An 18,958-nucleotide genomic window follows, 5' to 3' on the forward strand; every position below is an offset into this window, starting at 1 on the left:
ATCCTCACCGATCAGATACTGATAACTTATCCAGAGAATAGTTAATCAGTATACAGTATATAGTGTGTGTATACATACCTGTCCCTGCCTCTCTGCACTGCCTGTAGTGAGCACTTACCGCTCAGTCAGGCATCCTTCCCAGCTGGTTCATTAGTCAGCGCGCCAGGAGTGCAGGGGGAAAGGTTCACTGACAGCGCCGGCCATGTTGGTCAATGAGTATACACATAGTGTACAAGTTCATCATATTTTATAAAAAAGGTGATGTATATTTACTTTAAACACATAAGGCTCATTTCTCCAGAAGGCTGTGCGGGAGCAGGGCAGGCAGAGGCCCGCCCGTCTCTCCTATGATAATAGATGGATGTCCCTCATTTGAAACAGCGCTGCTAAGGGACATTTCAGCCCCAGTTTTCTACTAAAAATAAACGTTTTCCCTAAATAAAATATATTAGGCTACATTTACACTAGCAGCAGCTTTCTCCAGCAGGCTGTTCAGGAGGGGGAACAGCCTGCCGGATCCATGCTGCCACTAGTGCACCGTGCCGCCGGAAGTCTGCTCCGGCCAGCTCCCATTATAATCATTGGGGCCGGAGCAGACTTCCACAGCACGGCAAACATGCCGAGAGGCAGACAAAATAAAACTACTGTAGGTTTTGTCCCTAGTGATAAATCCATTGTGCGGTGTCATCATAGACCAGGGTTGCCAACCAGAACTTATCCCCAAATCACAAACAGGCAGCATTTTTTACGGACAAATTTGAAAACCATAATGAATGATAAAGTTTCTAAATAATACATATCTATAGATCAATATACTGATAAGAACTGAGCTGTTAAATGATGATAAGTACCTCCAAAAAAAATCTAATTAAGGACCTCCAGCCTCAAAAAAGATCACAGACACATCTATTTTTTTTCACGGACACAGGAAAAAAGTTGCCTATTTTTATAGACTGTGCAGACATTTTGGGACAGTTGGCAACGCTGTCATAGACATATAGCCACCATATATACCTGCTGTAGGTCATGCCCCTTTTTACTGTGATCCTGCCTCCTCCATTGAAATTGTTTAGACACACAGGTGTTAGAAGTTCTGAAAGACTGTCTGCACAGCCTCTTTTGGTTTCACTTTGTCTGTGTGTTGCTGGTATGTCCACACCTCCTGTTCAGGTGTGGATAATGTGACCTTTACCTCCCTCTATTTAGTCTGATTTTACCCATCACTCCTTGCTCTGGATAGCTTCATTTGGCTTTGGAAGAGCTGGAGTGTGGTTCTTGTTGAAGTCCTGTGCATCCATCATCCTCAGAAGTTGTGTTCCGCTTGTTGTGTTTTGTATCCCCCCCCCCCCCCCCCCTCCGGTTGTTTACTAGGCCTCAGCGAGACGCTGGTTCCTTCACCAGAGAAGGAACGAGGGTCACCAGGGTTTTCTAGGTTTCTGTGTATGGGCATCTCTACCATCGAGAGGTTCCCATACGGATAGGAGTTAGGGCCAGGTGCAGGGTTTTATAGGTGGGTGACCCTTTTCCTTGCCTAGCGGTGAGTCCTAGTGTCTTTACCCTTTCTTATTGTTGTCATTTGGTGTTCTCCCCTACTATATCCGTGACACTATGTGTACGAGGCATAGCGGCTCAAAAATTGGGTGAACTCTTAAAGGGTTGTTCTGCAGAGTCATGATAAGTGTGCAATTGGTGGGGGTTCAGCCACAAGAACAGGGGTCTCTGAGCCCCTGAGTGCATAGAGTTATATGGGAGGTACAGTAGGTGAGTGGCGCAATCGTTTTTTGTTTGTCAGTACCAAAGAGATGAATGGAAGTAATTTATCACAAAGCAAATTTATTTGTGAAATTCGCCAAAGCAGCCAAATCAAAGCTTTCATAATTTCGCTCATCTCAAATTATGATGTTCTGCAGCAGCTGAAGTGTGTATTTTGACGTATAGTGATGGTCTGTAGCAGAGATGTACTGTATTCTATTCAGACTTCACCACCTGAAATTTCAAATTTTTTAACTGTTCTTCAAATCTGTTTTAAAATATTGCTACCAGCTTTAATAAAACCTCTAGAAAAAAATGTTTTAAAGGGCATCTGTCAGCAGATTTGTACCTATAAAACTGGCTGACCTGTTGCATATGAGCAGCTGAAGACATCTGTGTTGGTCCCATGTTCATACACTGCTCACGAAAAGTTAGGAATATTTGGCTTGTGGGTGAAATTTCAGGATGAACCTAAAATGCACTCAAACCGGTGAACTTAATGTGACCTTATCTAAACTTTTGAATGTTTCAGTACATTTTGCACAACTTGCTGTTCTTTAACAAGTAGCTTAAAGGGAACCTGTCATCAACTTTATGCTGATCTCACCGAGGGCAGCATACAATAGTGACAAAAATGCTGATTTGAGCAGTGTGTCACTCATGAGCTAAAAGTAAGTGGTTGCTGAGAACCACCATCATAATTATTGCAGCACAGGCCTTGAAAAGAGTCAAATCTACCTGAAAAGAGTCATGGTTATTCATAATCCCCTGCTTTCCCCGCCCATCTGCTGATGATTAGCAGTTCTCTACTAGAGAGAAGGGGAGAAAACTAGGTAGAAGACTGTCAGTCATCAGCAGGTGGGCAGGAAGAGAAGGACTTTATGAATAACCAGGACTCTTCTCAGGTGGCCGGGACTCTTTTCCAGGCCCAGTCTACAATGACTGTGATGTTGGTTCTCGGCAACCACTTACTTTTAACTTATAAATGACAGACCCCTGAAATCAACTCACCTGTCTCTACTTTATTCTGCAGTTAGTATGGGCAATATAAAGTTGATGTCAGGTTCCCTTTAATGGCAAAATTCACAACAAGTGTTTGATCCATGAATCGCGCAATAAATTTCCTGGTTCTATTAGAATTAGTATTTAAATCATCCTTCTCATCATGCTGTTTACAGTTTTACATCATGAGACCAAGACAACACCTAACAACTGATCAACAGTACCTCGTCATTACGAGGCTTCAAGCAGGATGTTCTCAGACAGAAGTGGCCACTGAATGAATGATTTATGAAGTGCAGTGAGTTTTTAGATAAATAGCAAAAGAAAGACAAAGCAAATATGCCAGCCACACAGCGGCAGGATGTAGTGCACATAGACGTGCACTATGACCTGTTTCAATTTAGTCATGTCATTTTAGTGCACAGTGAGCAAAACCCAAAGAACAAAAACCCAAAGTGAGCAGTGAGCAAAACCCAAATTGTGGATCCGCAAAACACGAGTACTGGCCATGTGCGTTCAGCATTTTGCGGAAGGCACCCGGCCAACCCTAAGAAATGCAGATTGATTGTGGACAAGAATAGGACATGCTCTAGCTTTTTTGTGGGGCAGCAGAACGGAACTACGGGTTCGCACACAGCACACAGTGTGCTGTCCGCATCTTTTGTGACCACTTTGGAATGAATGGGTCAGCACCCAGAAATAAGGTCTTGTAAATGGACCCTTACCCTGTGGTTCTTTGGGTTTTGCTCACTGTGCATTAAAATTACACGACGAGATAGAAATATAGAAGACTGACAGCAATAAAGTGAAGACCAGTAAAAGACCACATGATCCATTTAGTCTGACCTTATATTATTACTTATCTTAGGACAGATGTGTTTAACCCAGTCATGTGTAAATTCAGTTACTATTGATTTCCCAACCACATCTGATGGGAGTTTGTTCCAAGCCTGAACTACCCTCTTGGTGTAAAAATATTCCCTGACATTGGTCCTTGTGTTATTAAAAGTACTTCCCTCCAGAAACGTATTCATGCCTATAACAAAGGTTTCTATCAGGCCCCCTGTTTCCCATCTTTCCTCAAGGCTATACAGGTAAAAGAGGACCTTTCACCACTCCTCCTGACATGTGTGTTTTAATAGCTTCATACATTCCCCATGTAATAATTCTGGAGCCTCTATTCTTATGGCTCTATGTTGTGCCATTACTTTATTATTTCTACTAGAAGTTATGAATTAATTGCTAGCAGTCTGCAGTAAGGGTACAGAGGGGAGGTAACCAGTTGGGGGTGTACCTGCATAGACTCACTCTATCCAATCAGTGCTGCCATTGTCAGACTGTGCAGGTACACGCCCCCCAACTGGTTACCTCCCCTCTGTACTTTTACTGCAGGCTGCTAGCAATTCATTCATAACTTCTAGTAGAAATAATAAAGGTATGGCACAGCATAGAGCCATAAGAATAGATGTTCCAGAATTGTTATTACATGGGGAATGCATGAAACTATTACAACAGAAATGTCAGGAGTGGTGACAGGTCCTCTTTAAGTCTACCCCTTCACTATTTTGTAGCCCATCTTGGCACCTTTTCCATTTTGCTTATATCTTTTTGTAGGTGAGGTCTCCAGAACTGGACACAGTATTCCCGATGTGGTCTCACTAGCGCTCTATACAGCGAGTTCACAATCTTTCTCTTTTCCTACTGGTTATACCTCTAGCTATACAGCCAAGCATCCAACTTGCTTTCCGAGCTGCCTGCCTACACTGTGCTCTCATTTTGAAGCTGTCTAATATCAGGACCCTTAGATCCTTCTCTTCTAAAGTCTTGGCTAACAAAGAACTGCCAATATGATAGAGAGGTTCAGATAGAGGGCTCTTTCTTCCGAAGTGTATTATTTTACATTTGGACACATTAAACTGCAGTTTCCGTTAGAAATTAGAAGTCTGTTCAGTACTAAGAAAAAATATATCATACTTTATTTAATCTTCAAACTTAGGGTACTTTCACATTTGCGTTGTTGGATTCCGGCAGGCAGTTCCTTCGCCGGAACTGCCTGCCGGTTCCGGCAATCTGTATGCAAACGGATACCATGACGGATACGCACAAAACGCAAGTGTGAAAGTAGCCTTAACTGATGGCCTATCCGTGGGCTAGGCCATCATTTGCTGATTGGAGGGGGTTTAGCACCCCATAGATCAGCTGTTTTGTGTAGTTCCATCGCTCCATCAATCTCGCAGTGGATGGGGCTCTTGACGAGCGCTGACCGATACAATGTTGTTGGTGTAGTGTTGTTTTGGCACCAACTTCCAGTGATGGAGATACATAATACAGCTGATCAGCGGGGGTGCAGGGTGTCAGACCTAGCTAGTGATGGCCTATCCTGAGGATACAGCATCACTTAGAAAAGGATGGACAAACCTTTTAAGAGGTTAATATAACCAATATAATTATGGTGAGCAGGGTTGCCAACCAGAATCTTCCTTTTTTCTGGACAACATCCAAAAATCATGGGCAGCCAACATTTTCTATGGACAAATGGGAAAACCTTAACCCCTTCAAGACTGGACTTTTTTCTGTTTTTAATCCCAGTCTTTCCATAGCCATAACTTTTTTATTTTTCCATTCACATAGCTGTATAACTTTTTTTTTTTTTTTTTTTTTTTTGTGGGACATGCTGTACTTAATGCTGTAATGGCACCATTTTATGGTTGCATACAATGGAGTGGGAGGTAGGAAAAAAAATCCAAATGGGGTGAAATTATAAAAAAAAATAAAAAATACTTCTGCCAGTTTTATGGGTTTTGTTTTTCCAGTGTTTTCCAGTGTTTATGCGGTAAAACTGACCCGTTACTTTCATTCTCCGGGTCAGTACGATTACAATGATATCACATATCACATAGTTTTTCTTTGCATTTCAATACTGAAAAAAGTCTACTACAAAAATAAAACTTTGGAAAAAAAAAAATATTCTTTGCGTCGCCATATTCTGACCCCCATACCTTTTTTTCATTTTTCTGTGTATGGACCTGTGTGAGGGCTCATATTTTGCGGAGTGAGCTGTACTCTTCATTGATACCATTTTGGGGTGTGTATAAGGCTAGTTTCACACTAGCGGCAGGCTGTTCCGGCAGATGAACAGCCTGTCGGATCCCGCTCTGTCCCTATTGACTATAATGGGGGCGGGGGCGGAGTTCCGGCGGCAGCGCACGGCGAGAGGCAGCTAGACTAAAAGTACAGCATGTCGTAGTTTTAGTCCGGCTGCCTCTCGCCGTTCTGCTGCCGGAACTCCGCCCCCATTATAGTCAATGGGGACGGCGCGGCAGTCCGGGAGCACATGTGAACTAGTGACAGGACGGATCCGACAGGCTGTTCACCCGCCGCAACAGGCTGCTGGACTCCCCTTCCGCTAGTGTGAAACTAGCCTAACTTCTTGATCACTTTTTATTCCATTTTTTTTTGTGGGAGGTAAATCAGCCTTGTATCACTCAGGAGTACAGTTTCTGCTGCGCACACACTCTGACTCTTCAGTAGGGGGAACTGGTGCACGACTGGGAGAGCACGCTGCGGTTTTTGTCCGGCCGCCTCTCTGCCTGTTTGTTTTACTGGGGCCGGACCTCCAGCCCGCCCCCATTAAAGTGAATGGGTCTGGAGCGGACTTCCGACGGCACAGTGGGCTAGCATTAGCACGGATCCCGCAGGCTGTTCCCCTGCCGGAAAAGGCTACCTACCTACCGCAAGTGTGAAAGTAGCCTTATTAATATGAGGCACATGGATTGAATTCAAGTGACTGTTCATGTAGCTCATGCATTAACCCCATGTTGCCCATTATGCAAGAATATGGATACTTGATAGGGTTATTATCATGTAGCAGCTGACCTCACACGTTTACAACCCCAATCTGTGTCCCATTCCCCCCGTTTAAATTATCAAAAGGCTTTTTGGGGTTTTATTTTTGCGTGGTATCGAGTATTACAATACATTTTTATCGTATCGAAACCGAATCAAAATTTTGGCATCGAGACAACCCTAGTCCTGGGTGCCTGCTGTTTAAAGCTGCAGGAACCTGGCGGCTATGGCAACCGCTGTGCTCGTGAATGGGCACCATTTTTAAATACTCGACCGTCAAAGTAAATTTACATGAAGAAGGGGTTAATGAATAATAACGGCAATTCATGTCTATAGCTCAATATACTGATAAGAACTCATTACCAGCATTTACTGTCACATGATGATAATTACCACCAAAATTATCTAGTCAAGTACCACCAGCCTCAAACGTCTATATTTTTTTCACAGACACAGGAAAAAAATCGCTTATTTTTACGACCTGTCCAGAAATTTCTGGAAGGTTGGCGACCTGATGGTGAGATCTTGCAGAAATGACTGTGTATAGTATTTACGGGTCACTATATCAATATAGGGGGTCATATATTAAGAGCGCTGTTTTAGACACTGGTCCTAATAATCCCCTGCGCTGGCTGGATTCGCCGAAGTTATGAATAGGCGCCGGCCTCTCTATAACTTCGGCGCATCCAGCGCCAGCTCTAAATGTAAGATCGCTTCCTTGCTGTCTTACATTTAGACCATTTTCTATGCCTAAAACAGGCGTAGAAAATGACGGATGAGACGGGCCTGCCCGCTCACACCACACCCACTTTTTTTAGACCTGGCGTGAGCGGGAAAAGTCGCTGATTGCAGCGCAAATAACTTTTGTGCCACAATCTGTGCCAGAAATACGCTTAAGGGTCCATTCAAACGTCTGCAAGTGATTCGCCCCCATGGACTTGCATTGTGGGTCATGACGGATCCGTCTTGCTCTGCATCCCGGTTTTCTCTCCGGTATGAGAACGGAACGCATTTTGGAGCATTCCGTTCTGTTCGGTTACGTTTTTTTCCCCATTGACAATAAATGGGGACAAAACTGAAGCGTTTTTTTTTCCGGTATTGAGACCCTATGACAGATCTCAATACCGGAAAATAGAAACGCTAGCGTGAAAGTAGCCTCATTCTTTTTTCCGCCTATGTAACTATTTGACAATATATCTGTGATATCCTGACGGACGCCACCGACTTTCAGACCCTGTATACCGGGCACTCTGCCAGTGCAGTTGCTTTGGCCCCCTGCTATTTGCCATTCAGAAAAGCGGCCAATCCCTTCCCAGCAATACCACAGCAGACACTTGCAGACACACAACAGTTCGGTAGTGTCTAAACTCCAGACACCAAACGGACCTTCTGACGTCACACTATCACGTGACATTTCTAGGTCACGTGGGTCGGCAGCCAGCGCGCGCTTCAGAAGTTATATTACAGCAGGAACTTGGTCAGGCATGGCTGCTCTCGCTCTGCGCACCAGCGTCTTTAGCACTGACAGGGGAGAGTGTCTGCCTGAGAGGTACATGTGAAGCCTGTGGAGGGGGCTGACAATTCTAGGAGGTGTGAGGAGGGGCTGCCATGTGGGATGGGGGTGGTACTATGGTGTGGGATTGTATGATGGGGGGGGACTATGGTGTGGGATTGTATGATGGGGGGGGACTATGGTGTGGGATTGTATGATGGGGGGGACTATGGTGTGGGATTGTATGATGGGGGGGACTATGGTGTGGGATTGTATGATGGGGGGACTATGGTGTGGGATTGTATGATGGGGGGGACTATGGTGTGGGATTGTATGATGGGGGGGACTATGGTGTGGGATTGTATGATGGGGGGGACTATGGTGTGGGATTGTATGATGGGGGACTATGGTGTGGGATTGTATGATGGGGGGGGACTATGGTGTGGGATTGTATGATGGGGGGGACTATGGTGTGGGATTGTATGATGGGGGGGACTATGGTGTGGGATTGTATGATGGGGGGGACTATGGTGTGGGATTGTATGATGGGGGGGGACTATGGTGTGGGATTGTATGATGGGGGGACTATGGTGTGGGATTGTATGATGGGGGGGACTATGGTGTGGGATTGTATGATGGGGGGGGACTATGGTGTGGGATTGTATGATGGGGGGGGACTATGGTGTGGGATTGTATGATGGGGGGGACTATGGTGTGGGATTGTATGATGGGGGGGACTATGGTGTGGGATTGTATGATGGGGGGGGGACTATGGTGCGGGATTGTATGATGGGGGGACTATGGTGCGGGATTGTATGATGGGGGGACTATGGTGCGGGATTGTATGATGGGGGGGGCGGTGCGGGATTGTCTGATGGGGGGGGGGCGGTGCGGGATTGTATGATGGGGGGGGGGCGGTGCGGGATTGTATGATGGGGGGGGCGGTGCGGGATTGTATGATGGGGGGGGCGGTGCGGGATTGTATGATTGGGGGGGGGCGGTGCGGGATTGTATGATTGGGGGGGGCGGTGCGGGATTGTATGATTGGGGGGGGGTGCGGGATTGTATGATTGGGGGGGGCGGTGCGGGATTGTATGATGGGGGGGCGCTGCGGTGCGGGATTGTATGATGGGGGGGCGCTGCGGTGCGGGATTGTATGATGGGGGGAGTAATATTTGATGCGGGGGGGCGCTGCGGTGCGGGATTGTATGATGGGGGGGCGCTGCGGTGCGGGATTGTATGATGGGGGGGGAATAATATTTGATGCGGGGGGGCCGTATAATATTGGATGCGGGGGGGGGGGGTGCGTATAATATTGGATGCGGGGGGGGCCCCGTATAATATTGGATGCGGGGGGGGCGGGGCGCTGTGTGATTTTGTTTGCGGGCTGCTATCTGGGGGGCCACGTTGTATGTCGCATGTTTTACTGAATAGAACAGTATATTTTCTACTGTACAAGTCGAAGTGAAAGCTGCAGGTTTTACTGTTTAATAAAAACTTATTGTTGAACCCAAAAAAAGGTATTCTATATATTTATGTTCATTTCTCTATTTTTATTTTTTTATTGCAGTTCTGCTGTATTCTCGGCGCTTGTAGCTGTGCATAGAGACGGGTGCAGACGTCTGTAATGGTCAGTGTTGAGTGAAGCTTCAGATGCTTCATTCAAAACTTGTGAGTAATACTGTACAGTGATTCGTCTCTGCTCCGAAGAGCCAAAGTCAGTTATTAACAAAGTTGCGCGAGACCCCATTGAATAACTCGAGTAGTGGATTTTTAAAGTGGAAAAACACTTTGACCCTGGGTTCACACCTGAGCGTTCTGAAAGGAGCGCTCTGTATGCGCGATTGTACCGGCGTTTGCAATCGCGCATACAGAGACAAGCGAACGCCCATTGTCGCGCGTTCCCGAAAGTCTATGTACAGAAACGCGCGACAAAACGCCCCAAAGAAGCTCAAGAACTTTTTTGAGCGTAGGGAGTTTTACAGCGCGTTCAAACGTGCTGTAAAACGCTCAAGTGTGAACCAGGGCCATAGGGAAGCATTGGTTTTCATGTGTTGAGCGTTTTACAGCGCGTTTGAACGCACTGTAAAACGCTCAGGTGTGAACCCAGCGTAAAACTTTAAACAGAACTCTGCTTCGGTTCAGAGGTTCTAGACGGGACCGAAGCAGAGTTCGGTTTCAAGTGCTTTTCCACTTAAAAAATCAACTACCTGAGTTATTCAATGGAGTCTCGTGCAACTTCATGAATAACTGACTTCGGCTCCTCGGAGCCCATACATTCTAAGACTGTACGTAGTCTAATCACTGTACAGTATTAATCCGAAGTTTTAAACAAAGTGCCTTCGGATGAAGCCTCCAACGCTCACTGCGCTTGACACTGACAATGGCCTAACGGACGCTCACATTACACCGCCCTGCTGATCTGTGAGGAACAGCATTTACTGCTACAAGGGGGACTCCCTGTACAATGCTTTAACCCCTTTCTGACCACCCAACGTAAATATACAGTCCTGATCAAAAGTTTGAGACCACTTGAAAAATGGCAAAAAATCCTTTTTAGCATGGCTGGATCTTAACAAGGTTCCAAGTAGAGCTTCAACATGCAACAAGAAGAAATGGGAGTGAGACAAAATATTTTTTGAGCATTCAATTTAATGAAAACAACGAATAATCTGAAACCGGCTGTTTTTCAGCTGATCAAAAGTTTAGGACCACACCTCCAAAAAAAAAAAACCCAAAACAGAAATCCAACTTCCAAACATAAACTCAGTAATGAGTAGCTCCACCGTTATTGTTTCGGCATGCTTGATGCAAGCGTTTCCATGAGGTGAGTGGGAACATTTCTCCAAGTGGTGAAGACGGCCGCACGAAGGCCATCTACTGTCTGGAACTGTTCTCCATTTTTGTAAACTTCCCTTGCCATCCATCCCCAAAGGTTCTCAATTGGATTTACATCAGGGGAACACGCAGGATGGGCCAAAAGAGTGATGTTATTCTCCTGGAAGAAGTCCCTTGTCCTGCGGGCATTGTGTACTGTAGCGTTGTCCTGTTGAAAAACCCAGTCGTTACCACACAGACGAGGGCCCTCAGTCATGAGGAATGCTCTCTGCAACATCTGGACATAGACAGCGGCCGTTTGACCAGGGCTGTGGAGTCGGTAGATAAATGGTCCGACTCCTCCGTTTTTGGTACTTCCGACTCCAACTCCTTTGTATTTAATATGCGAATGTCATTACCACAGAACTACTGGCCAGGAAGCCGCTGCCTTCTCCGCTGTGTGCTGATCTTCTGCTGAAGATGGGGCAGTGCGAGGATCCAGGACGGGGCATTTATTGTAAAACATGATTTCCCCAGTAGAATCCCATAGTCATGTTTAAGCTAACAATCGAGTTTACAAGTTTTTATAGCCTTAGCTGAATGACGGCAGTTTTTCAAATGGTTTACAGCTTCAGTCTTGAACTATTGACCATCCATTCCCTCCACTTATACAAGTGTCTCTAGTCCTGCAAAAAACATATTTACTTAATCAGTTATCAGTGAGAGGCTCGGTTAACCATGGGCGTTGCGTTCCCTGTAACAGCGTAACACAACACAATGGAAAGTATAAGTATTGCCGCTCCTTAACTGTGCGTTGCCTGCCATATAGTGAAGCATATGAAAAGTTTTGCGGTAATGTGACGCACTGCATGCATTGGCCTTTATTCTTACAGTAGAGAAGAACCATATTTATCGCAAAAGTGGGGGGAAAATAGCAGTGCGTCTTATGGGGCGAATGCTACGACCGTCCGGTGAATAGGCTGAGAGGGAGGAGGGGCTGGGGGCCGGCATCTGTTTCTGTAATGGCAGCGGGGCCCGGGGCAGTCACTGTATTCTACTACACCGGGCCCCGCTCACTGTAGTATACGGTAATCATATCTAACTTGTGGGTATTGTTAAAGTATTCCAATCATCTTAAAAACTTCTTGGCAGTCAGGAGGCCGGGCGGGCGCTCGTAGCGTAGCTCACTACGTCACGCGCCTGCTCTGCCCACTTTATGAATGAAGCAGGCACCGGGCCCCGCTGCCATTACAGAAACTGATTCCGGCCCCCATTCACTACACAGGGACACTGTTATGGGGGGGATCTGTGGATGACACATAAGATAAGATGCTATATATGTGTCATCCACAGATGCCCCCACAATGATCCCCCATAACAGTGCCACCCACAGATGCCCCCATAACAGTGCCACCCACAGACCACCATTAGTTCAAAAGCACACCTTTTGGTTAAAAATATTTTTTTTCTTATTTTCCTCCTCAAAAACCTAGGTGTGTCTTATAGGGTGAAAAATATGGTAATTATAACTTTTTGTGAATTGGGACATTTAAACTTGCTTTTTTTTATTTTTATTCCAATTTAAATCTAGTAGGGATCGGAGTCGGTTCATTTTTTGCCAACTCCGACTCCAGGTACCCAAAATTGCCTCCGACTCCACAGCCCTGCATTTGACGCCCCTGCACTTCCTGAAGCTCCATTGTTCCACTGAAGGAAAAAGCACCCCAGACCATTATGGCGCCCCCTCCACTGTGGCGCGTAGAAAACATCTCAGGTGGGATCTGCTTGTCATGCCAGTAACCTTGGAAACCATCAGGACCATTAGGTTAAATTTTTTCTCATCAGAGAATAAAACTTCCTTCCACTTTTTGAATGTTCCATGTTTGGTGCTCTCTTGCAAAGTCCAAACGAGCAGTTCTGTGGCGTTCAAGGAGACGAGGTCTTTGAAGCCCTTCAGTCTCAGATGCCGTCTGATGGTTATGGGGCTGCAGTCAGCACCAGTAAGGGCCTTAATTTGGGTCGAGGATCGTCCAGTGTCTTGACGGACAGCCAATTGGATCCTCCGGCTCAGTGCTGATGAAATGCTTTTGGGTCTAACACTTGACTTTTTTTGTTCCATAACCCTCAGGATCATAAAAAATTATAATTCCAAATGACTGTCTTACTGTGTCCCACCTGTGTCCCCCCCAGCTTATGCAGTTCAGCAACCCGACCACGTTCAAAAAGGGAGAGTTTTTTTTGCCTTTGTCATCACAACGTGTGACTACCTGACAGACAATGACAATGAATCCACAGATTTGGCCTTTTAAGGCCCCTTTCACACGGGTGAGATTTCCGCCCGGGTGCAATACGTTCACCTCATGCACTGAATCCTGACCCATTCATTTCTATGGGGCTGTGCACACGAACAGTGATTTTCACGCATCACTTGTGTGTTGCGTGAAAATCGCAGCATGCTCTATATTGTGTGTTTTCCACGCAACGCATTCCACATAGAAGTGAATGGGGCTGCGTGAAAATCGCAAGCAAGTGCGGATGCGGTGCGATTTTCACGCACGGTTGCTAGGAGACGATCGGGATGGAGACCCGATCATTATTATTTTCCCTTATACCATGGTTATAAGGGAAAATAATAGTATTCTGAATACAGAATGCATAGTATAATAGCGCTGGAGGGGTTAAAAATAATAATAATTTAACTCACCTTAATCCACTTGATCGCGCAGCCGGCATCTCTTCTGTCTTCTTCTTTGCTGTGTGCAGGAAAAGGACCTGTGGTGACTTCACTCCGGTCATCACATTATCCATCACCATGGTAAAAGATCATGTGACGGACCATGTGATGACCGCAGTGACGTCACCACAGGTCCTTTTCCTGCACACAGCAAAAAAGAAGACGGAAGAGAAGCCGGGCTACGCGATCAAGTGGATTAAGGTGAGTTAAAAAAAATATATAAATGTAACCCCTCCAGCCCTATTGTACTATACATTCTGTATTAAGAATGCTATTATTTTCCCTTATAACCATGTTATAAGGGAAAATAATACAATCTACCGAACACCGATCCCAGACCCGAACTTCTGTGAAGAAGTTCGGGTTTGGGTACCAAACATGCAGATTTTTCTCACGCGCGTGCAAAACGCATTACAATGTTTTGCACTCGCGTGGAAAAATCACGCATGTTCCCGCAACGCCCGTGTGAAAGAGGCCTAAAGGCATGTGGTCCTAAAATTTGGATCAGCTGAAAGACAGCCTGTTTCAGTTTAATCGTTATTTTTAATTAATTGAATGCTTAAAAAATCTTTTGTCTCACTCCCATTTCTTCTTGTTGCATATTGAAGCTCTACTTGGAACCTTGTTAAGATCCAACAATGTAAAATATGATTTTTTGCCATTTTTCAAGTTGTCTTAAACTTTTGATCAGGATTGTACCTCGGTGGGTGGGTATTTAAATATGGTGGCCGCTCGTGAGCACCATAGCTGCTGGGTGCTGTTTTAACCCCTTAAGGACCCATGACGTACATGTACTTCATGAGGTCTGGGGGAAGATCGGGGTGGAATCGCTGCACCATGGGTGCTCTTACCGGCCGGCAGCTATGCCCTGCAGCTCCAAGCGCTGCGATTGGATGATCAATGTGTCGTCACATCGCAGCACAGGAAGCTGTCAGCAGCTGCTGGGAGGAGGTCAGAGGACAGTGGCCGGTGCTGAACTGGTCAGCACCGGTCACCTCCGAGGTGAGGCAGGGAACACCAGTGTTTTGGGTCCAATGCCAGCGCTGCGATTGGCTGAAACAACGCTCCAGCCAATGGCAGCGCTATAGCTGCACAGGAAGAGGCAGAACGTCCCTGCATGCAGCCATTCTAGCTAGTGACTGCTTGCAGATAGGTTCTGTGCTGCTGTGGCTTGCTGGGACTTGTGCTGTACCACCACTACGAATTTAACGCCTTTGCTCCTGAAAAGAAGAAAGAACAACAACATCTGGAATAGCTGCACAATTTTTGCAGTCCCCCCCCATCCTTTTTTTAAGGACACCATTTGGTCCGTGCATTTATTTATTTTTTTAACCATTTTCCAGCTCTGCATCACTTTTTCTGTGTGCAACCTGTGACCGCCAAGTGCTTTTCAGTGCGTACCTGCCTGATCAGCATCTGCGGACTATTTGTGCTGATTTTTTGGCAAATTTTTTTCATATAAAATTTTTGGGGGTTAAAAAAGAACTGGTAGTTAGGGCTTTATATAAATATATATAGAGTTATATATTTCTATATAGATATAAGTAAAAATTTTAGCCAATGTAGTAACGTTTTATACGATCTTTGGTGCTCTGCAGCGCGCACAATCAGTAGTGTGCTCAGTAGCATTTGCACATTTGAGGTTTTTTTTCTTTTTCACATTTGTGTGTGAAAAAATAACTGCAGTTAGTGGTAGTTAGTTTAAGTTAGTTAGTTAGATAGATACATAGATATCTCTCTCAATTTCAGTTAGTCAGTTTAGATTTCAGCACGAACGCACCATCTGTGTACGTGCATTTTGCAACCACTGAGCACCGATCAGTAGTGTCCATTACTGATCGCGTCTGCTCAGTTTGCGCTGCAAGTAATTTTTTATTTTTTTTTGCTGAAAATGTTTTTATTTTTTTAGAACTTTTCTTCTAAATTTAAATTTCAAATTTATTACAAGCCCCTTCACGTGTGAAAACACTACATACACTCCCCACACTAAATAAAGGTTTACACGCTTCACACCTCAATAAAATAAAAATGTCCCATTCATCCCAATGACTATATTCAGCTGAAGGGGCATACGCCATGCTTGCCTCCGATACAGAGTCTGCCAGTGAGGAAGAAGAGGATGCCACTTTCCTCTACTCCCTCATCATCATCCGCTGATGAGGGACCCTTTAGACCAGGCATGCTCAACCTGCGGCCCTCCAGCTGTTGTAAAACTACAACTCCCACAATGCCCTGACGTAGGCTGTTTGGGCATGCTGGGAGTTGTAGTTTTGCAACAGCTGGAGGGCCGCAGGTTGAGCATGCCTGCTTTAGAAGGTGCCCCAGGGTAGCAGCGGAGGCAGCCCCCCAGAGTGAGCCCACATGGACCCCACCCCCTGACCATTATCAGCCCCAAATTCCGGAGTTCGTGGGCCACTCAGGAATTCTGATAGATTGTGCGGACTTCGCTGAGCTAGATTTTTTCAAAATCTTCTCTGAAAATTTTGTAAATCTAGTGGTGACCGAAACCAATTTAGACGCCCAACAATTCATTGCTCAGAACCCGAGTTCTCCATACGCTAGACCCCTAGGTTGGACCCCAGTAGATGCAGCAGAGATGATGAAGTTTTGGGGACTCGTGCTGCATATGGGCGTAGTAAAGAAGCCAAACGTTAGACAATATTGGAATTCTGACATTTTCTACCAGACTCCAATTTTCAGTCAGACCATGAACCCGAAGCGGTTTGAATGGCAGCTAAAACCCATGTCTCTGTAGGTAACACATAGAAAAGGTCTATCTGGTGTATGGGAAATAGACAGTTCTCTGTGAGCAGGCTAAACGCCATGTCTGAAGAGGACCTCACCAGCAGGAGAACCTCTCTGTATATAACACATAGAAAAGGTCCGTCTGGTGTATGGGAAATAGACATTACACTGTTAGCAGGCTAAACTCCATACCTGAAGAGGACCTCACCAGCAGGAGAACCTCTCTGTATATAACACATAGAAAAGGTCTGTCTGGTGTATGGGAAATAGACATTACACTGTTAGCAGGCTAAACTCCATACCTGAAGAGGACCTCACCAGCAGGAGAACCTCTCTGTATATAACACATAGACAAGGTCCGTCTGGTGTATGGGAAATAGACATTACACTGTGAGCAGGCTAAACTCCATGTCTGAAGAGGACCTCACCAGCAGGAGAACCTCTCTGTATATAACACATAGAAAAGGTCCGTCTGGTGTATGGGAAATAGACAGTTCACTGTGAGCAGGCTAAACTCCATGTCTGAAGAGGACCTCACCAGCAGGAGAACCTCTCTGTATATAACACATAGAAAAGGTCCGTCTGGTGTATGGGAAATAGACATTACACTGTTAGCAGGCTAAACTCCATACCTGAAGAGGACCTCACCAGCAGGAGAACCTCTCTGTATATAACACATAGAAAAGGTCCGTCTGGTGTATGGGAAATAGACATTACACTGTTAGCAGGCTAAACTCCATACCTGAAGAGGACCTCACCAGCAGGAGGACCTCTCTGTAGGTAACACATAGAAAAGGTCTATCTGGTGTATGGGAAATAGACAGTTCTCTGTGAGCAGGCTAAACGCCATGTCTGAAGAGGACCTCACCAGCAGGAGAACCTCTCTGTATATAACACATAGAAAAGGTCCGTCTGGTGTATGGGAAATAGACAGTTCACTGTGAGCAGGCTAAACTCCATACCTGAAGAGGACCTCACCAGCAGGAGGACCTCTCTGTATATAACACATAGAAAAGGTCCGTCTGGTGTATGGGAAATAGACAGTTCACTGTGAGCAGGCTAAACTCCATGTCTGAAGAGGACCTCACCAGCAGGAAAACCTCTCTGTATATAACACATAGAAAAGGTCCGTCTGGTGTATGGGAAATAGACATTACACTGTTAGCAGGCTAAACTCCATACCTGAAGAGGACCTCACCAGCAGGAGAACCTCTCTGTATATAACACATAGAAAAGGTCCGTCTGGTGTATGGGAAATAGACAGTTCACTGTAAGCAGGCTAAACCCCATGTCTGAAGAGGACCTCACCAGCAGGAGAACCTCTCTGTATATAACACATAGAAAAGGTCCGTCTGGTGTATGGGAAATAGACATTACACTGTTAGCAGGCTAAACTCCATACCTGAAGAGGACCTCACCAGCAGGAGAACCTCTCTGTATATAACACATAGAAAAGGTCCGTCTGGTGTATGGGAAATAGACAGTTCACTGTAAGCAGGCTAAACCCCATGTCTGAAGAGGACCTCACCTAAAGGAAAACTGATGGGAAAACATGCTGAGCTTTCCTTTGACCATGATGATGGTGAGATCCCAGGTTACCGCCAGAGCATTGCAATCTGAATGTAGACTTTGATGGGAACATTTCACAGATAACTCTTGATAAATAGAGAATTTGAGCCGATACTTTAGTTTTCTCGTACACTGGAAGGCGGACATTTCTCAGTGATTAGAGGCTCCTCTGCAGCATCATCTGAGCTCACACCCTGTTCTCACAGGACTCGGGGTGAAGTGCGTCCATGATATGGATTCATGTTTTATGGTGATATTAAACAGTCAGGCCTCCTGCACACAAATGTTTTTTGTTTCCGTTTGGCAGAAAGCTTTTTCAATTCCATATATGGAACCATTAATTTCAATGGGTCCGCAAAAAAACGGAATGTACTCCATATGCATTCAGTTTCCGTTTTTCATTTCAGTTCAAAGATAAAACAGGTCATATTATTGCCTGCAAATCATATCCTATGGCTCCATTCAAGTCAATGGGGCTGTAAAATGAACGGATACAGAATGCATCCGTATGTTTTCCGTATTTGTTCCATTTTTTGCGGAACCGTCTATTGAAAATGTTATGCCCAGCAGAATTTTAGAATGTAATTACTGTATATGCCTTGTTTCCGTTCCTCAAAAAACGGAAACCAAACGGAACGGAAACTGAGACAGTACTGAAACAAAAAAAATTTAAAAACGGATCCGTTTAAAACGGACCGCAAAACCATCCAGTCTTCTGCAGGAGGCCTTATAATTAAAAATAAAAAACTGATTTTCTACCACTCATCTGTTCAACTTTATTTGGCAAAATTATTGTAATGGATCACATACCACAAAGGGTTAAGAAGGTCCTTACGGAGTATGGAGTTTAGCCAATTCACTGTGAATCAGCTAAATCCCATCATAGTTCTGTACCTGACCACCAGGGGGCTGAGAGGTCCGCACCGTGTATGGAGTTTAGACAGCTCCTATAGAGTTGGCTATTCCCCATACTTAGTAAGGACCAGGTCCGCACCGTGTAT

This window comes from Bufo gargarizans, chromosome 1, assembly GCF_014858855.1.
Source record: "Bufo gargarizans isolate SCDJY-AF-19 chromosome 1, ASM1485885v1, whole genome shotgun sequence".
NCBI classification, from domain to species: domain Eukaryota; kingdom Metazoa; phylum Chordata; class Amphibia; order Anura; family Bufonidae; genus Bufo; species Bufo gargarizans.